Source organism: Protopterus annectens, chromosome 4.part0 (assembly GCF_019279795.1).
Source record: "Protopterus annectens isolate FY-2018-M chromosome 4.part0, PAN1.0, whole genome shotgun sequence".
NCBI classification, from domain to species: Eukaryota; Metazoa; Chordata; order Ceratodontiformes; family Protopteridae; genus Protopterus; species Protopterus annectens.
Genome location: NC_056733.1, coordinates 1492408802 through 1492432701, shown reverse-complemented (window position 1 = coordinate 1492432701; position 23900 = coordinate 1492408802). Strand labels below are relative to the sequence as shown.

The 23900-nt window shown below is 41.1% G+C and overlaps 1 protein-coding gene across 1 annotated transcript in view; it reads left to right on the top strand.

The window, feature by feature from the left end:
- Nucleotides 1-23900, top strand: part of NIPAL4 (NIPA like domain containing 4) — a 250649-nt gene that overhangs the window by 212647 nt on the left and 14102 nt on the right. The window lies entirely within an intron of this gene.

Here is a 23900-nt window from a genome sequence, read left to right as displayed (position 1 = left end):
GGCTATGGCTAACTTCAGGTAGGCAGCGTGCACAAATTTAGTCATCTGTGCATTACTGACTTTCCCCAAAAAGTTAATTAGATTTAATAGGCAGGGCAGAATCGGGGGCTTGTTGGCTATCAGTTTCATAGTGATGCAGTCTGTTACTTTGACAAATAATGCAGTTAAGGCTAATTGATCTGGCATGCCCTAGATCAATAGTAGGTCTGCTGTTGTGAAGAACCACATTATTTGACCTGCAAGCCTCTGGCACCTAACCATGGAGAGTCTTAAGAATGAATATACTTAAGAATTTGTGAGGCAGTGGTTAATACCAAGAAAAGGCAGGTATGTTTGAACCCATGAAATCTTGTTTATTATTGGTCACAGTACAGACCAAGTAGAGTGGAAGGAAGAACTGCAGGAGAAGTTTTAATCTATATTTGGAGAGATGTTGGCGATGTCTTCCCCGGTCACTGTAGGTAGTACCATTTTAAAGATCGGCTCTGTGTATTGCCAGGTCCTGACAGGTGTGTGTGTGTTTGTGTGTTTTAACTTGGTCATTATCTTTGATGTGATTGTACCTTCCTTATGGAAAAAAGGACTGGACTGTGATTTATAGAATTCATAAGTAGGTACTAGGCTATTGGCCCAAGGGCCTACGCAAGCCTAGCCAACAAGGTTCCCCTGGCTTACGCCACCCAAGAAATTTATTTTCCTGTGCCACTGTCGAGCAGAGACGCAAGTGATCCCCGGGGTATATTTCTTATTTCCTATCCACTCATCAAGATTTTGAGTGCTAATGAAGAACTTTGCTTGACATAGATGGGTAGCCTGTTCCAGAGTATGGGAAGTCTCTGGGACAGGAATCTATCCCTCCAGCATGTCCTGCTTATTGTGGTGACAAGGATTAGGTCCCTAGAGCGTGTAGCTTGGCGGGATTGGGATTTCTTTAGGTGTAGCATGTCCAACAGCTCTGGGCTTGACATAGCTTTAAATGTTGGGCAGAGATCACCTCAGAGTAGGCAATATGCTACGGAATAAAGCTAGAGTTTTTTGAGGCGGTCAGTGTACGCCATTTGTTTGAGGCCAGTAATCCTCTTTGTGAGGTACTTCTGTGGCCTTTCCAGCTGCCGCAGATGTCTTGAGGTACATTCCAAAAGGGGCGTTGTACTTTATAATGGGTCTAATGAGTGTCGAGTAGAGGGGAACATTTAATTTGTGATGGGGGTATATTGGTGTTCTGAATAAGAAAGTCGAGTAGACTTGAGCCCTTAGGAGGGGAGGAAACTATGTGGTTTACAGAATTGGAAGTAATATCTTGCAATTTATGCAAATTTGTTTTATGGATACATAGTAGAAATATCTGAAAATGAATGTTTTGTTCAGTAGTTAAGTACTACTTTGTTAGGTGGGTGTCTTAACCTTGAGAGACATGAAAGGAATTAGCAGTGATGTGATGGGTGAACTAGTTTTTAGGTACCAGTGTATGCAGGTGCCCTTTACCATTCTGATGAATTAGCCATGAGAAGATGTGATTTATAAATTAAACCAGACAGCCCCATTGTATGTAGTAAAGGCTTATTTACTTTTTTAAAGTAAATGTTGAAATAATCTTTGCCAGTTACCACTTAGATGCAAGCAAAACGTTTTTTTTCTTTAGAAAGCACATGTGGATATTATGAGCTGGAAATCTATCAACATGGCTTCTTGACCAGATTGACATATGTGCATGGGTGCTTATTTTTGCAGCTGTTTTTTTTCCATGAAAGGTACTGTTTAGCTTCAGTCTTGAGAAGGCAAACGTGCTTAAAAGGGCAGCTTTATCTGCAGACTGTTCATAAAAAGTAGACATCTTCAAATTTTGTTTGTCTTGGCTCAAAAATAGCTCATTTGTGATTTGGGAGATGATAAAAGGCAAGACCAAAGATAATTTGTGCAGTTACTTGAATAAAAACTTCAGTTTTTTTTGTCTTCTGGCTGCATTTTTCTTTCTTGGTATGGGGTAAGAATTTTCCATAGTTGCATGAAAGGTATATAGGGTCAGTCGTCCAATTTGGACCTTGTGGGAGAGGTATGAAGACACTTAAAGCATACCAGGGAAGAAAGCAGTTACATGTCAGAATCTTGCAAATAGGTTTTAATTCTGATAGAAAACTCTAAATTACTTGTCTCTGAGGTCATCTGGTCTACTTTCCCTCAATAACCTTGTATGCGGAGTACACAATTTACCTCTACAAGTAGGTGGATTATTCCAGTGACCTGATTTCATGTGATGGTTACATTGGGCAGACGTATCTGTTACAGACGGTACACTGCTTTATTTTTTCTTTTGGCTATTCTCAAACTTTTTTTTCCATAATACCACAATACAGAATTTGCACAGTGGATGCCTTTTTCATATGGATGGGTATTTCTCTCTAGTCTCCCTTAAGGGGCTATATTTGCTTCTCATAGAACATGTTTGGTCCTGGTAGCATTCCTTATTCAGATGCCCAGTATGAAACCCTTTTACACTACCTTTACAACTGGACTTCCTCACATAGGACAAAGGGCCCCTAACACATCCCTGTTTTAAAGTTCTGCAGCTTGGTGCTTGGATGGTTTAGCTGGTCTGCCATTCAGGCACCAGCTCATTAAGGAGGCTAGGAAGCCTGTTACAAGGATAATCTAGCCAATTGGAGAAGGTGTTTTTTTTCCTCTGGTGCCTCATAAGGAATCTGGACCATATGTCTGCCTCTTTGTCTTGGGTTCTGGACTACTTTTAATGAGCTCTTCACCTTGGGCCTGGCGCATAGCTTTTGTGAAGTACAGCTATTGGACTATGCCTTTAGACCCCCCACCAATGTTTCTCTACAGCCTGTTAAATACTTCAAGGAGTTCTACAGTTGCGACAACTTAGAAAGCTAAGTGCCCCTCCATGGAACTTGAATTGTATCCTGGCCCCTCCATGGAACTTGAATTGTATCCTGGAAGAACTTAATACAGCCTCCTTTTAAGTTGGGTCAGCCTCTGAAATTCCTTACCTGTAAAATGTCTTTTGCATGCTATCACCTCAGCTAAATGGATTTCAGCACTACAGGCATTTTTGTAAACAGCCCTTCCTAGTATTTCTGTAAGGACATGGTCAGCCTTAGAACCATTCCCTCCTTTGTCTGAAATGTGACTATTTTCCCCCTCAAGCTGTACAGTTGCCAGATTTCTTTTAAGTTGCAGAGCAAGGCAGAAAGAGTACTGTACTATTGGATGGGCACAGACCGCTGAGACCTCTAGACAAAATTAGGTAGATTAAGAAAACTGAGATGTTTTGTGTCTTTTTGCAGCCCAGAAAGTGAGAAAACAAGTATCCAGTTTCCAAGTTATCCCATTATCATCCAGAAGTTTCCATCACTCTTGTAGGGGGGGAAAAGACTTTGAAAAGGGGGGTGCGAGAGATCACACAGCTCTAAAGGATGCAATAGCAAACGTGTTTTCTTGGGATGAGTGTGCTCCGTTTGGCAGTTGTGACCCAGTCTTCATATCTTCTGTAAACACTGCAGACTAGATATTTCTTTCCAGAGCAATGGCTGGATTTGCTACTGCCATTCTACAGGGCTTGTTGCAACCCACCCTATCCAGTTGTACTTTTTCCACTCTTTGTGAGCTCTGATAATTCTCACTCATCAGTATTATTGCAGCAAAACAAAGAGCATAGTACATTCTTGAAAGAACTTGGCATCACAGTAGATGTTCTTCGTGTTTCACTGTTGCAGTCATTTACATTTGGGTAATCTGCTGGCAGGTTGCCCTCAGTCGTCCTGATTAGCAAAGTCTTGGGTCCTGCGTCAGTTGCTGTCCCCTCTTCCATGACGTCAGGTCATCAGGGGTATAAAACATGCAGCAGACTCCATTTTCATCCGTCTTTCATGCTGCGCGGTGCTCGAAGCAGTTTGCAAGTGCCGGTCGGCCGACTCCTGAAATTTTCATTTTCGAGTTTCAGAACCGAAGTCTTCAATCTAAAGCCAAGTACCCCGTTGGGTAAACTTTTTCTTGCTCCTTACAGATGTCAGTAAAAGTAATTGTATTACTTGTGGGAAGCAAATACCTCATAAGGATTTTCATTTGTACTGTATTCCTTGCCTAGGCCCTGACCACAACGTGCCTTGCTGTCGGTTTTTTGCTAAATTTAATCAACACACTGTTAAGCTTCAGTATATTTTTGCTTCAAAATATTTTGTTCAAGATTTAACTATCCAGAAATTTCATTGGTTAGCATTCAGACTACCGGAATACACAAAAAACGCAAAGAAAAAGAGAGAGACCGTCTAGGTCCAAAACCAACGAAGCTTCTCCTAAGCCAGTCGCCGGTACTCTGTGAGGTGCTTTTGCAGCCCCTGATGCCCGCTGCCTTTGATTTGCAGGCCTCTACTGTGACCCATTCGGAGTCCAGTATGCTGCGAGATGCTCTTAAGTATTGAACCCGCGGATGTCTCTACCTTAGATGGGTCCAGAGCTGCTGAGCAGGCACCGGCTTCTGAGAGTGTTTTCAGGCCTAAAGATTTGCATATTAAACAGACGCAATCTTCAAAACCTAGGCCAAAATCAACTTCTATGCCTAAGAAACGGACGCATGGGCCACGTGCACAGGCCCCTATGCCTAAAAAACAAATTATCAAAATGGCTGAGGATTTAATTACCTTGATCAGGGGTTCCCATCCCCCTCCTGCCAAGAGGCCTAGGCAAGGCACTGACTATGAATCATCAGATCAGGTTTCTATTTCTTCGATTCCTCTTCTGAACAGGAATTATCTATTCCACCTTATGAGAACTCTGATGCAGAACATTCCATCCCTTCTGCTTCTCCTCCTGAGGATTTTTCTTTAGGAGAAACTTTGCATACCTTAAGGGAACACTTTCAGGATTTCTCAGAATCCAAGAGGAGGCTTGGGGATTTCCTTCCTCAGCATAGGCCGTTTGCTATACCTCCTGTTCTAGATATTGTTGATGTTTTCTCAGAATCCAACATGGCTCCTGATTCCCTGCCTCCTGCTCCTAGTAAGGCAGACAGATATTACAGGGTTCCGGACTCCCACAAATTCCTTTTTAAAAACCCTACTGCTGACCCTGAAACTGTTTCTCAGGGTCCCAAGGGCATTAAGGCTTCTACTGCTAAAAATCCTACCCATTCTGATAGAGACTCCAGGGCGCTGGATAGATGGGGCGCTGGATAAATGAGGTACGAAGGTTTACCAGTCTGCAACCTTGACAATCAGGGCTTTAAACTGTGAATTTCATATGCTTAAATATCAGCAGCATGTCATGGGCTTACTTAAACAGAAAATGATGTTGATTTCTGACTGTGTGGAAAACAGAGTTGCAGGATTTATTGCATTCAGCTGAACAAGTTGGTAAGCATACTTTGCAATGTGGTTTTGATTCCTTGGAGGCCTCTTGCAGGGCCGCTGTAACTGGATCTCTGATAAGAAGGCATGCTTGGCTCAAGGAACAAAATCTGCCTGATCATGTTAAAGCAAAATTGTTGGATGCTCCTTTACAACAGGACAGTCTTTTTGGTAATAAGGCAGAAGTTGTTTTGAAAAAGATGGAAGATCAAGCTAAATCTATGCAAACTGTAAAAGATTTCTTACAAGTGCAACCACCCAGGTTCAGTAGGCATTGGCCTACTAAGAATTGGTCCTTTCCAGTACCCACCAGAGCCGCTCAGGTCAAACCCAGACACTCCAAAGGCTCCAGGTTTCAGTAACAAGGAACTAGTAGAACAAAACAATGGGGTGCCTCCACCTCCAAATCTGGAAGTAACAAGGCACCTCCCTACGGTAAACGGTCTCAATGACTTTCCTCTGCAATCACCAAGCACTTATTTTTTGGCCGCCCCTTTGGGAGGAAAACTGGCACTTCATGCAAAAAATTGGCAACTAATTACCCAGGACAAGTGGGTTTTAAATATAGTATCCCAGGGATACAGATTTCATTTCCACACATTGCCAATCCCAGATGGATGGCCAGATCTGCCTCCAAATCAGTGGGCAGAGGCCCAGAAACAAGTTGTACCTCATGACTATGGGGGGCTATTCAACCAGTGCCAGAAAAGGGACAAGGTTTTTTTTCAAGACTTTTCCTGGTACCCAGAAAAGACAAATCATGGCGTCCAGTTATGGACTTATCCATTCTAAATACATTTCTGGACATTCCAGAATTCAAGATGCTGACTCTACAACAGTTACTGCCTATGCTAGGCAAGGATGCGTAGCTGAGGCTTACCTGCATATACCAATCATGGATTCTTGCAGAAGATACCTCTGCTTCAAAGCAGGCTGTTTGCATTACCAGTTCTCTGCACTGCCCTTTGGCTTGTCTACTGTGCCCAGGGTCTTCACAAAGTGCCTGGAACCAGTAATTGCATTTTGCAGACAAAGAAACATTCAAAGTTATCCTTACCTGGACGTCTGTCTTAATTCAGGCAGAAAACAAGGACATTCTTCTAAAACATTTGGCGTTTGTGAAAAGGCTTCTAACTTGCCTAGGGCACACCATAAACAAAAAGAAATCGGAACTGGTACCCTCTCAAACAATTACATTCCTGGGTGCAAGCTTGAATACAATTGCCCAGATGACTTACTTGTGCCAGAAAAACAAATTCAATTAATGATTTACTTCAAACAAGTGGCCACAAAAACCCAGATATCTGCAAGACAAATTCTGCAGGCCTTTGAGTTCATGGCTTCATGCAGTCTAATAATTCCATATGCAAGACTGCATATGAGGAAACATCAGTGGTACCTAAAAAGCTTATGAAGTCAACATTGTCACAGCCTGGAAACAATGATTCCTATCATTCCTTGCCTGCAGCAAGAGTTCCTATGGTGGGCAGAGGCCTGTCACCAAAACAAGGGACTATCATTCACTCCACCCCCTTCCACCCAAATCCCGATTACAGACTCATCAGATTATGCTTGGGGGGGGGGGGGGGCGCATCTGGCAGGGAGATGCATTCAGGGCCAATGGAGCCCAAATCAAATGCACCTACATATCAACCAGAAAGAGATGCTAGCTGTACAGAATGCTCTGACAGCCTTCAAGGACCATCTTCATCCAGGATAACTACTGATAAAGACAGACAACACCACAGTCATGTGGTACATAAACAAGCAGGGGGGTAACCCACTCCTACCCCCTTTGCAGACTAGCCATGGCTTTGTGGAACATGGCCTTGACTTATCAAATACATCTACAAGCTCACTTCCTGCCAGGAAAGCAAAATACTCTGGCAGACTAACTTAGCAGAAATCGTATGGACCCACACAAATGGAAACTGGATCCACAAATCTTCAGCATGTTGACATGCAAATGGCGGAGCCCAGATATAGATCTTTTTGCCACACCCCAAAACTACCAGCTGGACAAATTCTGCACAAGAATTCATCACAAAAAAGCATGGAAAGTGGATGCTCTATCCTTCAGCTGGAAAAACCTATCAGTCTATGCCTTTCCCCCTCTGCCTCTGCTCTGCAAGGTTTTACTGAGTCAGACAGGAAAAAACAAAAATGATTCTGGATTGCTCCAGACTGGCCTTGCCAACACTGGTACCCGCTCCTACGCAATATGTCATACCTTCCTCCGTGGTACCTGCCTCAGATTCTGTATCTACTCTCTCATAGGTTCATAGATTAGTACTAAGCTAACTGCCCTTGTGAGCCATTTTAAGCCTAGCCAATTATCCCTTGTGAGACTCAAACCCTTCACCTTGTGTTAGTAAGCAAACACCTTAACCATTAGGCCACCCTCCCAACCCTTAAACATCTTAACTATAGGTTCATAGATAGATTAGTACTAGGCTAACTGCCCTTGTGAGCCATTTTAAGCCTAGCCAATTATCCCTTGAGACTCAAACCCTGCACCTTTTGTTTGTAAGGCAAACACCTTAACCATTAGGCCAGCCTCCCAATTCTGCACACTCTTCTCCAAACTTGGAATCTTGCAGCATGGCTAATCAACTAATTTCACCAGTTACATCTCTCAGCAAACCTGTAATGGATGTCATTTTGGAGGCTAGAAGGCCTAGTACTAGAAAATCTTAAGCTGATAAGTGGAAAAGATTCTGTGCCTGGAACACCAGGCATAATGAATAAGCACAGCAGTGCCCAATATTCCTCAAGATTCTGCAATACTTAACTGAGCTGCTTTACAAGGGCCTATATTTCTCTTCCATAAAAATCCATGCCTCTGCCATTTCAGCTCATTACAACACAGAGCCTCCATATTTCTCTTCCATAAAAATCCATGCCTCTGCCATTTCAGCTCATTACAACACAGAGCCTCCCCTCTTTTCTCATCCCCTGCTAAAGCAGTATCTCAGAGGGGCCAAAAATTTAAGACCTCCAAGGAGATCACCAACTCCTGCATTTTCAGCCAGCTGCTACTGCAGACATAAAATTTCTATCTTGGAAGACCGCTGTTCTTTTAGTAGTCACTTCAGCTAGAAGGATTTCAGAACTACAGGCTCTCATGGCAGTGGAGCCTTTTATTATCTTTTACCCAGACAGGGTGGCGCTCAGGACCAATCCATCCTTTATGCCTAAAGTGATATCTAGTGTGGCTCTTAATCAGACCATTCATCTGCCAACTTTTTTTCCCAAATCCACAGAACAAGGGTGAGCAGATTCTGCATTCATTGGATGTACACAGACAGCTAAGATTCTACTTAAACAGGTCAAAATCTCTAAGAAAATCTGAGCAGCTGCTGGTGGCATTTGCTGCAGGGGCAGAGGGAAAGGCCATTTCAAAGCAGACTATTTCAAAATGGATGCCATTGTATTAGTTTCTGCTACATGCACCATGGTAAACCGGTTCCCAAGGGGATCGGATCCTATTCCACCAGAGCTGTATCTACTTCTGCAGCCTTTCTCAGAGGGGTTCCCACCAGAGACATTCTAGAAGTGGCTACCTGGAGCTCAGTTCATACATTCACCGAACATTACCATTTACCTCTCTTCTCTAAATCCAGAGCAGGTTTTGCCACTGCTGTTCTGCAGGGCCCTATAGCTGCTCCTAATGCTCCATCCTCGCAACCATAGCTTTGGGATTCTACCCAAATGTAATGACTGCAACAGTGAAACACGAAGAACATAGTACAGTTGTGTACACTTACCATAAATGTAGATGTTAGTGTATTCACTGTTGCAGTCCAGGTTACCCACCCTCCAGCCCCGTTTTTTCTTTTACTATACCTCTTCTTTCTTTTACTATGCTCAAAAGCCTTTTTGGTGTATTTGCTTTTATTTGGAGGCATATTTGTTGTGTTCTAAATTACATGCATATATATTTATATTTTGCTCCCCATTTGGGGGGCACCTGACATCTGGGGCAAGAAAAACTGATGAAAATGGCATCGGCTGCATGTTTTATACCCCTGATGACCTGATTTAATGGAAGAAGGGACAGCAACCAACGCAGGACCCAAGACTTTGTTAATCAGGCGGACTGAGGGCAACCTACCAGCAGATTACCCAAATGTAACGACTGCAACAGTGAATACACTCTAACATCTACATTTATGGTAAGTGTACACTACTGTACTATTCTGTTGCACTGTTGGCTTCCATCCACCATCCTCTCTTCCCTCCTTTTGAGCATTCAGGCTAGGGTGGGTTACTCTTTCCATATCAGGGCCTTAGTATTTCTCAGGACTGGCTAGACATGGCATCCCAGTTTATCTAAGTCACTGGTCCAGAAAATCCCCTTTAATGTTCTTTCTTGATTTGATTCCTTAGAACCTTATCCAGAGGATGAGGTGGTCAGCTGTTTAGAGCTTCCTTGTCCAAGAAACTAAAGATGGCATAGGTGAGTGTCAGGTTTATGCAGAAAACCCTAACATCCCTAAGGTGTAGATCATATGATGTGGAGGGGGACAGGTGACCATTTCCATGAGCTGAACCAGAAATTGTCCCTTCTGCAGCAGATGTCTCGGTAGTCCATACTTTACAACAGTAGTCTATTCAGACCGGTACTATTATGCAGGTTTTTGTCCTCTTATATTTGCTGCAGCCCAGTTTGATTAGTGCTGCACTAAAGCAGTCTTAACTCATTAAAAGCTCTGTCGAGAATGTTTGCAAAGATATTGCTTTTTCATCACTGCATTTTCTTTTGTTTTTTTAAAACTACATCTGTCATCTAGTTCTGTGTTGCATGGCTTTTCTTTTCTGTAATATTGTGTTAAGCAGGCTGCTTAATTTTAACAGCTGAACAGTACATCTTCAAACTGGCTCTTCTAGCATATTGGATTCAGTTTTGTGCTAGTCACCATATATTTTTTCTCCTTCATTAGCAGATTTCCATCAGCTGTAGGACTCTGTTGCATGTTCTGCTTAACTTCATGGGGTAAGGACTAGACAACCTGCCATTGAAGGCCATTTTAAGCGTAGCCATTCTCCCTCTGTGCTCAAATTAAATTGTCCCATTTGTTTAGAGATTGGTCCTACTGATCCCATGGTTGATGACCAAGGGCGCCCGCAGGCAGGTGCAAGGGGGTGCACTTGCACCCCCCTGAAACTGGATAGCCGGGAGATTAATTTTCTTTAAAAAAAAAAAAAAAAAAACCTGTGCCAGTGGCGTAGCTGGGGGGGGGGGGCATAGGCGGGCAGCACTTTTGGGAATGTCACATTTACTTTAATTAAAACATTTTTTTTAAGGGCCTTTGTCTGTAAGAACGGCATGTACCATCACTGTTCTTCCGGTCCTGTCACCCACGCAATTTTAAATGCAGCACAGCGGCTTTATTGCCAATGAGTGTTCAGTTCATGGGAAGTTGTGTGTGTATGTGCGTGAGTGCAAGACATGAGGATGAAGTCTGATGTGGTCTGCAATCTTTGTTTTTAAGGGATCCCGAATGAAGATGAAGTGGGAAGGTATGAGTAAGTCGGATAGAAAAAGGGACAATGTCTGAAAATGTTTATTTTTATTTGCGTGGTTCTTGGCTGTAGTATATTTTCTGCTTAGATCAGTCAAAATTTTTCTACAAATTTAATATTTAGGTAGTCTAAGTTTTTGGTATCCTTTATAGTTTAAAGTGCCTTCTTGATTATGTGATTCTGACAGGAATGTGTGATATGACGTATGCCATTGAGGGAGAGGTAGGGAAGATATTAGGTCTGCTCAGTGTTTAATTAATGGTGATACTTTTATTCCTTTTATTTGTAAGCTCCCAAGGATCACCTATGACATTCCTTTTATTTGTAAGCTCCCAAGGATCACCTATGACATTCCAGGTGATCCATACTTATTGTACACCAAGATAATTCTATTTCTCTTTTTGTGGTGTTGGAGATGAGTAGTTTCTCATTAATACAATTAATGGTTGATTATCTTGGCTAACTTTACCCATGTGTATATAACTTTGTTGATTATCTTGGCTAACTTTACCCATGTGTATATAACTTTGATTCTTCTGTGATCCACAAGTTGGCTGAAGTTGGGACATTTTGAAGGTAATTTAACACTTGGAAGTTACACACTTGTTCTCCATTGTGGATAAAAATATGCTAGCTTATGGATTTCATTTTAGCCAGCAATTCATTATCACTATATTTTAACTACATTTAACAGTAATGTGTGAACTGATCATATATAAGAATCTAATTGACTGATATTCCTGAGTTTCTAACTTGTTTTAAAGTTAAGTGAAGAGCAGTAAGGTGGCATGGGGTAATGTTTATTTTTTAAAGTGCGATTTGATGGGTTATTTTTCTCTTGCTGCCTGTACAAAGGGGTTTAATTGACCATTACTTTCTATTTGCCCTAATTAGGTACAAGGTAGGACAGAGGTATAACAGTTGGAACATTTTTATAACAGCTTCCATAGTATAATGTATCAAATCACACGCTCTAAAACCATCTGTTTCTATGAGCAGTGAGGTAGCACAAGTTTTTTTTTTTTTTTTTTTTTTTTTTTTTAAACCTAAGCATTTCTTTTATTTAATTTTGTTGACTGGGTAGATATCATTAAGCCTAAGGCATTTGAGAGTAATAATGAAAAAGATAGTGCTGCATTTTCTAGAATTCTGATGAATATTTTAGTGCATTTTAATATTTGATGATGATGAATTCAGTGCTGGACTTGCTTGGCATATCACTTGGTTGTCTGCTTTCCCTCCCCCTTATTTTGAAAGTTAATTTCATACATTTTCTTTGTAACATACAAAAAATATGTAAGAGAATACTTTTTGAAAAGTGTATTTTTGATGTGATGCAACCTCATTCAAACAATTTTGAGAACATTTTGTAGATGGAACTTTTTTTCTGGGCTTGGTGGGTATTCATTCTTCCTGTTAAATTAGTATTCAGATTTCTTTAATATTTAAAGCTAATAACTAGAAAAGTTTATGCAAACCATCATTTCAAGGTTGGAAGATAATTACAGAAGCTGACAGTGGGTGGATACTTGTCTATCTGTCCACCACATGGAATGGGAATGGGGAATTGGCAGGAGAATCCATGGAGCAGTACAATGAGACAGATGCCATCTCGAACTGTTAGCCTTCCTGCAAAATCCTTGCTATTAGGCCCTGAGACTAAAGAATTCAAGGCTAGGCGGTGCAATTAGCAGTAGTCATAGAGACAAAATTAATTGTAAAGAAGCCACTACAACATCTGATGTGCAGCTGTTACCAGTTTGTTGGGCCACAAGGATGCAGGAAATTATCCCCATCCATGTGATGCGGAGCCCATCCCTAACCCTGTTTAAGTCTAACCTTGACCAATGAATGGGAAATGGAGAAACTTCTAACTAGCATACCCCTCTTAATAAACACCCATGTTATATAGGGGCACAACTGGGTTGGGTTGCACAGCTAGGCTTATAAAGACCCTGATGGTTGTTAGCCTAGTATATGACTATGAACCTATGTAGTAAGATGCCAGAGCCCAGAAGGGCACTGGTGCAGGTTCTTATAAACAGGAAGAATAGCTGAAACACACACAGTAGGTAGGGCAGTAGCGATCCCTGATGTATATCTTGAACAGATTATCTACCTCCAAGTCACTATTTCTCTGACTACAAGGTGGCCATCTTAAATTCATCCTTGTCCACCTGATCAAATTTGTGATTTGTATGCCTCTGCCCTCGTCAAATCTGATTTCTTTAAGAACCAAAATAACATTTCAAGAGACCTGAACAAGCCGAAAGGACCTTTATTCAGCTGTGTGTGTCTTTCTAAGTAAGAGGGAGGTGAGAGTGTGTGTAAGGGGGGGGGGGTTCATACCTCGCAATTATGCAGATTTTTGCCTCATATTTTCATTTATTTGTTTCTTATAAAATTGTGTTTTACTGGCAAATCATTGAGGACTGAAGTCAGAAAATAATAGCAGACATTTGAGCTTTAGACTTCATATCCTTCAGAAAATGTATACTAATGAAAAACTTGTTCTGTCCACTTTCCAAGGAAGTAGGGGGATGTATGTGTCATACCTCTCAACTGTACAGATTTTCACTGAAGGTCCAGATTTTAGCCTTATATTTTTGGTCTGTTCCTCATAAAAATGTTTGTTTTTTGTCAAATCACTGGGTTGAACTAAGGATTAAAGTTACTAAATAATGACATGCAATTTCAGTTTCAGACTTCATATCATTCAGAAAATGCATTCTAACACAAATCCTGTTTTTTCTAGCAATTTTCTAAATATGTCCGTAGTTTTGGGCCTTTGTCTCCAAAATCACAACAGGCTTTGTCCAGATTTCTTGTGTTAAGAGATTGAGAGGTATGGTGGGTGTGTGTGTCTGTATGTATAAGGAGGAGGAAGCATGCCCCTCGGCTGTCCAGGTTTTTGCAGAATGTCCAGATTTTTGCCCCATATTCCACCTAAAAAGGACTGAAGTTGCTAAATGACATGCATTTGAGTTTTAGACGTCATATCCTTTAGAAAAATGCATACCAACGTAAATCCTGTTGTAGCAATTTTCTAAGTTCATGAGAGCGATATTTATAATCTGTCCCTATTTATTTTAGGCTTTGCTCAGATTTTTTGCACTACGAGGTTGAGGTATGAGAGAGAGAGAGAGAGGAAATGCCCTACTTAGAGAATAGCAGGTGGAATTTATTTTCAAGTGCATTTTCAAGGAATTGTGAGCTTCAAGAGAAGAGAAGTTTACTGCTGCTCATGCTAAATCTGCTTAGTGTGCAGCTGTTGTGTTTAGCAAATGGTGTCACTATTTGGTATAGAATTTTAAAGCAGTGTTAGTAACACAGCAGGTAGCATACTTGCATCTTGATGCAGAGGGCTATAGGTTCGACTACCACCGCATGTGGATTTGTATTAAGGGGGTAGAGTGCTGCAGTCCTGAGTATCTCCTTCTTTGGATGAGATGCCGACCTATGAACTTGTTTTTCAGCTTAGCACCCATTCCCTATTGCAGTATACCAGCTTACCATTTTTTAAATGTAACATAAGCAGTTTATTCTTCAAGGGCAGCAGGCACTGAATTTGTAGATGAAACACTTCAGACCAGTAACGAGTGGAGTACCACAGGGTTCGGTCCTGGGTCCTCTCCTGTTTGGCATCTACTTCTCTGAAGTGCAGGCCAACACAGAAGGTCTTTGGCTAACAAAGTTTGCAGATGACTGCAAAATGGGAGCCATAATAGAATCACCTAATGATGTAGACATTCTACAGAAGGGCCTCACAGAGACAGGTGCTTGGTATCAAAGTCATGGCCTCAAGCTCAATGCCAAGAAGTGCATTGTCATCCCCTTTGGGAAAAACTCTGTACCCATGAACTACCACATAGGTGGTAGCTCACTAAACACAGTGTGATAAGAGACCTCAGGACACAGGTGGACAGTAGTCTCTCTGTGATAACCACATTGCCACAGTAGTCAGGAAATCCTTCTGCGTGGCACTCCTCATCACAAAAGGGTTCTCCTCTAGAAAAAAGGTCATTGTTCTTCTCTACTCATCCCTCATCAGAGCCATTATAGAGTACAATGCCCTGTTTGGCATGTATGTCACAAGACACCTACAACAATTGGAAAGACCACAGAAATACCTCACTAAGAGGATTACCAGCCTCAAACAGATGCCATCGCAGATCGTCTCAAAAAACTCCAGCTCTACTGATCTCTGCCTGATAGACAAAGCTATGACAAACCCAGAGCTGTTGGACATACTACACTTAAAGAAATCCCAATCTCTCCAAACCACATGCTCCAGGGACCTAATCCTTGTCACCACAATAAACAGAACATGCTGGAGGGATAGATTCCTGTCCCAGAGACTTTCCAAACTCTGGAACAAACTACCCATTCATGTCAAGTAAAGCTCCTCATTGGCCCGCTTTAAGAAAAATCTTGACTGGATGGGAAATAGAAAATTCACCCTGGGGATCACTACTGTGGCACTGCTTGACAGGGGCACAGGAAAATAATCTTCTTGGGTGGCAAAGCCAGGGAACCTTTTTGACTAGCCATATATAGGCCCCAGGACTGATGGCCTAGTACCTACCTATGAGCCTATGAAATATAAAGTTGTTTTCTAGCAACAACATCTTCATTAGTTTCAGATCTCTCTAATGTGGAGTTATTCAGATGACTTTTACTTCTGCAGAGATTGCGCATATTGGTGGATTGTAATGACAGAAGTTTGAGTGGCCTTTTATGGTTGAAGTATTCTGAATTGGGCAGTTTGTCATAACTGGTTCATATGTTTTGTTTCATTGCTTACTGGAAAAATGTTCAAAACTATAAATTTAAAACACACCCTAAAAAGTGGTGCTGTATTATACAAGAGTTATAATTCAATTCTATATTATAATTAATACAATCAGGAAGGTGACTCAAAAGAACTTTTTCATGGTCCTAAAAATGTGTGCAAAGAGCCTATGATTTGAAAACAGCCCAAAGGTAAAGTTAACCCACCCCTGGCCAGATGCATTTTCTTTCAATGTGGGTTTCAATGCTGTTTAAGTGAATGTGAGTTTCAAAGGTAAAGCAGACTATTGCTTTGTTTAGCAAATGTTTCAGTGTTTGTGCTGTGAATTTGAAATAAAAGTTGCAAATTAAATCCAAATATTTGTAATCATTGTGGAAGTAAAGCATAACATAGTATGCACACACAGTGTTATGACCACTGGGGAGAAATAGCCAAGAATGAGACACTGAAATGGCTGGGGGGGGGCTCTCTATTTGCACCCCCCCTGCAAAAATTCCTGCGGGCTCCCTTGTCAATAACTATACATTATCCCTAATGAGAATAACTGGGATAATACTATAGATAATGTGAGGGGGACCCATACATGCAATTAAAGCATTTAGTAGCTGCCTCTGTCCGCTAGTAAGACGGGGGCAGTCCTGGGGTTAATTTTCTGTTTCTTATCCATATTTCTAAGCTGTGCTTGAATATGGATGGGAATGAACTTTGTTTTATGTAGATGGGGAATGTGTTCCAGAGCAGCAGTATCCTTTGCAAGATATACTTGTCACTCTAAACTGTTGTGTTGATGATGCAGAAGAGGTTTAGATTCCTAGAGAGTATTTCTGATGCTATTTGACTTGTTGATAATTAGTAAATCCATCAGTATTTGATCAGGGGACGCCTTGTATGCCAAACACATGTCACCTCTTAGCAGTCCCATGAAAAATGGGTACAAATCTGTACACTGATTTAACATGAAATTTGCACATGATTGTGTAACCCCGCCCACTCAGATGGGATTGTTGGATGCCAACTTTCAGATGCAAACTGAAGAACAGATGACCAAAATATGGCCTCAGACCCTGTAGTAAATGGTAACCATTTTTTGAAATGTGTAGCAATGTTCACTGGGAAGGGAGAAGATTAACCTTAGGATTTTGTTGACTTGCAGTATGTGGGTTTTGTGGTAAAAGTAGGGCGTTTAATGGTAGGTAATATTCTAATCTTAGTAAAAGAATATTATAAAAGAATATTATAGTTTGCGAAGCCCTCCAAAAGTCATTCTCCATGGCCTACAGTGGTGTAGCTAGAGTTTGTGCCACCTGGGGCTGTCTTTGAGTTTGCAGCCCCCCCCCCCCACCCCCACAAAGTCATGGTTGAGTGGGGACCCCCCCCCCATACACAGCCGTCCCGCCTGCAGCCATTCCAATGTGCCATTACTTTGCTATTTTGCCCCATTTGCCATAAACACTATAATGTGCATACTGTTTTACTTCTACAATGATTTATTTGGATTTCATTTCAAACTTTTATTTTACATTTTATAGCACAAACACTAATAGACATCTGCTAAACAAAGCAATAGTCTCACAATGAAAATAGACTTGGCATTAAAACTTGTCTGCTCTTGAAAGGAAACTCACATTCATTGAAACAGCATTGAAACACGCATTCAAAGAAAATGCATTTGGCCAGTGGCGGATAAAGATTACCTTTTGGGCCGTTTCAAATCATAGGCCCCTTGCACACAAAACATTCATGTGTTCTTTGGTACACCTTCCCAATTGTATTGCATTATATTCCTTGTATAATACAACACATTTGTTAGAGCGCGTTTTAAATTTATTGTTTTGAACATTTTTTTCAGTAAGCAATGAAACAAAATGCATGAACCAATAATGACAGAACTGCCCAATTCAGAACATTTCCATCATAAGTCTACTCAAACCTCTACAGTCAACCAGTATTGGTAAATATGCACAACCAGTGCAGAAGTAAGTCATCTAAATTCCACATTAAAGAGATCTGTAACTAAAGAGGTTGCTGCTAGCAAGCAACTTTATATTTGTTTCATCTACAAATTAAGTGACTGTTGCCCTTGAGGAATAACTTGCCTATGTTCCATAAAAAATGAGCTAGTAATATTGCAACAGGGAATGGATGGCAAACTGATAACAGGTTCATAGTTACTAGGTATCTCCACCAAAGGACTGCAGGTTTCACCATTCATCCCCTTTAAAAATACAGCACAGTACAGTATCAGCAATCCATCTACATACTGTGGGAGTAGAACCCACAGCTTTCTTTATCAAAACCAAGTATTCTTCCTGTTGTGCTACTAACAGCACAAACAGACTTGCCATAAGCAGCATTAAACTTCTCACCCCCCTGAAGAAGTATGCAGCACAAGAAATCTGGAAAAAGCCAAAATTTATTGGGGGGAAGGAAAAGGCCCAAAACCAGGGACACAATTTAAACATTGGTTGTGTAGTCTTACAAAAGTTGCTAGAGTAGAATGTTTTTGAAAGATAGGAATGCACTTAAATGGCTATCATTATTTAGTGAATTCAGGTCTCACTCATTTTCTAGAAAACCACAAATTTTAAGAGGGAACAGTCCAGAGAGCCAGACATTTCAAACACTGAACACAAGTGGTGGTCTGGGTAGGGAAGTCAGTCTCTTGCTCCTTGTACCCAAGGAACTACAGGGTTTGAGCCTGAGTAACACTTAACCACCAGGTATACTTAAATGGGGCATTTTATACACCAACACCACGCACACACGTGCACCATGCACAACGCAGATACGCACATTCTCTTTTGGCCATATACTTGCTTGAACAGACTTGCAGAGATAAGCCAAGTTTCATAGCAGAGATGTAGTTTGGACTTGCAGCACAGCAGATAAAAAAAAAAAAAATCACAGCAGATGCACACCCCAGTTCTTTTGGCTGTGAGAGTAAAAGCTATGCTAAGCAGCATTACGGGCTCATTAGTGTGCATATCAGAAGTTTTTTTTTCTTACCTGGAGGCTGGGACATGTGGCCGGACTCTGCAAAACTTAAAATTACGCACATCTGCCACCGTTGCTGTTATATTCCCTATTTTCCTCCAAATGGACCCAATAGGCAGTAGCTAATGTCATCACACATGCTGCTGTAGGCTGGTGATACGTGGTGACTTCAACCATAAATTTAAATTAGTAATACAAAATATAAAAAAAAAGAGAGGCCACTCGTGGTACCCCATTATTTTGCCCTCAAAACCAGTAAATAGTGAGGACTTCTGTTCGGTTGAGAGCTGTGGTCTGTAGGATACAGAGTACAGTGACAGGGCTTCAAGTCAATTCATGTAGGATATGGGCCATTTTAGTAAGGTATCTCTTTGGGTGTTCAGTTGCACATATCTGGACACAGTGCAAAAGCGGGTATTGTATTCAATAATGGGCCTAATGAGGGCTGAGTTAATAGGCACCATGACATCACTAGATCTAGACAAAATCCCTTTATAAGCTGTGCAGTATTGCTGTGCAATATTGACAGGTGTTCTTGCAATGGATACCTGTTGGTCAAAAATTAGGCTATAAAAGTTATTTGAAGATGCAGTGGTATGTCTCCAGTATAGGTGTCGAGCACTTTGACAACATAAGCCCATAAGTTGTAACATCTAGTGTTGTATTATTCCTGTTGCCTGTTTTATATTTATTTTATTTTACATTTGTTGTCCGGGCTAGTCTAGCTGGATATTTGTCCATTTTGAGTAGAGGCCTGGGGAGATGAGCTCCAAGACGTAAACAAGAAAATAAAATCACAATGACCGTGATGTATACAATGCATATTACAGGTCAACACAGAAATTTTCAGTGAGGGCAAAAATCATAAACTGTGTAAAATGCAGGTGCAATATAACATAGTTAAAATGCATAATAAAGAATTAAAATAAAAGACAGGGTATTGTATAGTACTATAAATAGAGTTCACTCTTAAAAAAAAAAAAAAAAAAAAAAAAAAAAAAAATTCCACAGAGGTTGGAAATAATGAATTCAGTGGGAGATGGTATTTATAGCTAATAAGGAAGGTCTAGCATTTCATGAGAAGTGTGGGATAGGCAGAGCTAAGTTTGAAGAGAGAGATAATTAGTCAGGTTTTGTACAAGGGCATAACCAGTGTGTTCTGAGGAAAAGTTTCTGTTTTAGAAGAGTGATAGAGGCAAGTGAGGAAAGGTTGCTGGGGAAGAAGATACAATGATTTTCCAACAGCGTTGGAGAAGAGAGAATCGCCAGCCCTGTTGGGTTTAGAGGTATGTACAAGAAGTTTGTGAGATGAACATAAGGACTTCAGATTTTTATAGGGGGTGATGAGGGTAGATAGTATAGGAGTACAGGAAGGTTTATAAAGAGTCTTATGGGCAATGGCTAGTTGGTGGATTTTAATCAGGTTTTGTAGTTCTAGCCATCCTAGCTGCTTAAGTTAATGCGATGGTGGGTTCTAAATGGGTTGCCTGTAGCGAATCTGGCAATTTTATTGTAGGACATTTCCAATTTGTGAAGGTTATTTTTAGATAGGTTAGTAAAAATGGGTGAGGCATAGAGTATAGAGATTAGATGAGTGTGAGCTACAGTTGTTTTGGCTGTAGGTGAAAGGAAGGGTTTAATCCTATACAGAGAGCAGAGTTTTTTGTGGACAGTTTTTGTAGCATTATTGATATGGATGTCAAAGTTCAGATTGTCACTGGTGATACCAATTAGTTTGGTGGTTGGGTCTAGTGATATAATGGTATTATTGGTGGATATAACTGAGAAATCAAAAGGAGAGGACTTGTGAGTAGGATTGAAGAGGAGGAGTTTAGTTTTATTGGGCTTCAAGAGAAGACAACGCTGTGTGAACTATTGTTCAACCGTGTTAAATCTCTTCTGGGTAAGAGAGTGAAGTTCAGAGGTGGATGTGGCTGAGCATATCCATGTGGAGTCATCAGCATATTGTATGCATGTGCCCTGGGGGATGGCTAGATGAAGGTCATTAATAAATATGGAGAAGAGGAGAGGTCCTAGGATGGAGCCTTGAGGGACACCAAGGGTAAAGGGCAGGAGGGTGGATTGAGTATTATGCCATAGTACAGCCTGTTGTCTTTTATCTAGGTAGGACTGGAGCCATTTTATGGAAAGTGCATCTAATGACAGGGATTTGAGTATTTTTTGAGAATCTGGTGATTTACCATGTCAAATGCTTTAGACAAGTCAATAAATAGTGCAGAGGAAAGATTATTAATGTTGTGGTTTTTGTTAATGCAATCAGTAATGGAAAGGAGGGCAGTGGTACTGCTGTGTGAAGGTCTGAAGCCATGTTGACAATTGGAAAGTAAGTTATTTTGGATTAAGTGGTCGAGTAATTGCCTATGTGTGCATTTCTCCATGATCTTTGCCAAAGGAGAAAGGAGGGCAATGGGGCTGTAGTTTGAGTTCAGTGGAGTGCCCACCTTTATGGAGGGGTATAATAAGGGAGACTTTCTATACGGTGTTGATCAGAATGGAAATGGGGTAGGCGATAGCTTTGGCTGATAGTCGTAGGTATTCAGCAGGTAGTTGGTATGCTGAGGGAGAGCATGATCTTAATTTTTTTGTATAAGGGTTAGGATAGATTTTGTTGGGACAGTTTTGAAATGAAAAGGAAGGGGGTGGGGTTGAGTTAGAGGAAGGGTAAAGTAAAGCTATTAGGTGATAGCTGACTAGCTAGTGTTTGGATAACATTAGTAAAAAAGGTATTAAAGGTATTGGTTGTATGCATGGGATTTTTGTGGTCTGTATTTTGAGGATATGGTGTAGACGATTGACCTGGATGGAGTAATTGGTTAATGCTAGCCCAGAATTTTTGTGGGTTGTTATGGTTAGCTTGTTGAAATTGTAGGTAGTAGTTTTTTATCAGAGAGTATAGCTTTCTTGGTGTCTTTTCTTAACTGTCTAAAGGTTTGTTGGTCTACAGGGTTTTTAGTCATTCTCCATTTGGACTGTTTATTTCTGGGCTGGAGTTTGTGTTTGGTTTCTTTTGAGAGCCATGGGGCAGAATTGGTTTTAATTCTAATTAGTCTGGTTGGAGCATGGTGGTTAAGAATGGCAAGGAAGTTGTTAAAAGTATTTAATGGCTTCTTCTAAAGGGAGGTGTCTTAAGTGAGACCAGTTTCTTTTGGAATAGTTCAGGGTTGAAGTTATTTTTGGATCTGGTATTTCTGATAGAGGTTGGAGTGGGAGCACTGGCTTTATGCCTGATGATATAGGTCAGTGAGTGGTCACTTATGTCTTCAGGGAGGGTTCCAGAATCATAAATGTGAGGATGCTTGTTTGAGAATCATGTCTAATATGGTTGCTTTCTTGTTAGCTTTATTTATCCTGGAGGGGGAGGTAATGGTTTGTGCAAAACCATATTGTTTAATGTGGGTGGTAGGGAGGTTGCTACAATAGCTGTTCCAATCAATGTTTATATCACCTAGGATTATGGTTTCTTGGGGCAGGTGTTGGGATAGCCAGGATAAGATATTTTCCATGGTGGCAATGTTATTACCAGGAGGTAGATAGATACAGATATGTTAAGTTGAAGTTTGGAGATGAGAATTTCTGCATTGGAATCTAGAGGTAGTTTACAGTCATATGTGGTTAACTGTAAGCCAGATTTAAATAGAATAGCAACCCCTCCACCCTTCTTGGCTACTCTGTCAAGTCTGAGTATATTATATCCAGGTGGGATGATTTCATTGTCTTTGGTTACAGATTTTAGCCATGTTTCTGTTAAGCAGAGAATGTCAAAGGAGTTGTCAAAGGAGTAGACTTGTAATAGAGCATGGAGTTGAGTTACTTTAATGCTATGTATATTAAGATGAGCTATTAGGAGGGAGGGAGTTAGGTGGTGTAGTAAGGTAATGAATAGGAGATTGATTATGGTTATGGAGAGTGGTAGAAGTTGTTGTTGGGCCTGGGTTAGGGTGGATGTCACCATCCTTTAATGAGATGAGGAGTAGTCTTTGATAGCTTGGGTTAGAGAAGCTGCTGTATAGAAGTAGACCTTTCCTAAGATTTAGAGTGTTGTATTTAATGTGTAGCATTCTATGATACTTTGCAAGTAGGTAATTGCGTGAAGATGTTATACTTGCATGGATAGAAAGGACTGGTAGGGATGGAGAGTTGGTGTGTTTATTATTGAAGTGAGGGTGTGGATATAGTGGGTGTTGATAAGAGGTGAGTAAGTAGGCAAAGATTAGAGGAGGTAGAAAAAGGGTGAATAAAAGTAGGAGATCTAGTGGGGTGGGTGGTTTATACATTGGAAGGATAAACTATTGGATGTCTGTATGTAGGTATGGAAGTATAAAAGGTGAGGATGGGGGAAAGGAGGAGGGTGTAGTAAGAATGAAGGGGAGTGGTAAGAGAAGGCAGATAGAGAAGTCCAATGGTAAAGTGCTTAGAGAGTTGTGGGAAGAGGAAGGGGTGTGGTTAGAGAGCAGAAGAGTGGGACCCCTGAGGGTGGGTGGGAATTGGGGGTAGGGAGAGGAGCTGAGTGAGCCCGCAGGGCGAACAGAGCGGGTAGAGGCAGATGAAGCAGTTAGAGGGGAAAACAATCAGCAGAACAACAATCCACAGAACTGATTCCAAAAGGTATGTTGGAAAGTCAGACTTGGGTAAGGGACAGTAAGGAGTGAGTCTAGAAAAGGTGGTTGTAGACAGTAGTAGTAAAGGGTAAAGTGACAGGACTAAATAGCAATTCTGGGACAACAGGAGAAATTAAGGTACGTAGCTAGGCATAAGAGTGGATAAGATGTTTCTGGGATAAGGGTGCCACCTAGTGGACAGGTCTATTATTGCAGGCTGGTTTGAGACGGAGGGAGTTGGAGTACAACAATAGAGGATGGGGGAGAGAGGGAGTTGAGGTACAGAAGAGGGGGAGTAGAGGCCGATGGCTGCCCTAGCTTAGGACATGCTTTAACATCTGTAGTAGTGGTACAATAGAAAGTCTTTCTGGTGTATGTACTGTAGATTGATGCTTCTAAGCCACTAACTTGCAAATTACTTCATCAAATGACTGATATTGCATAAACTTTATCCTAAATTGTAGGTATTGTATTTTAGTGTAGTTTTGCTCTCTACATTATTTCTTTTAGCTGTTCAGTTTGATTCTTGTCTGGGGTGCCTTCTGTGCAGAGTCTGAATGTCCTCCCTGCAGTCGCATGGGTTTTCTCCTACATCTCCAAGGCATGCTG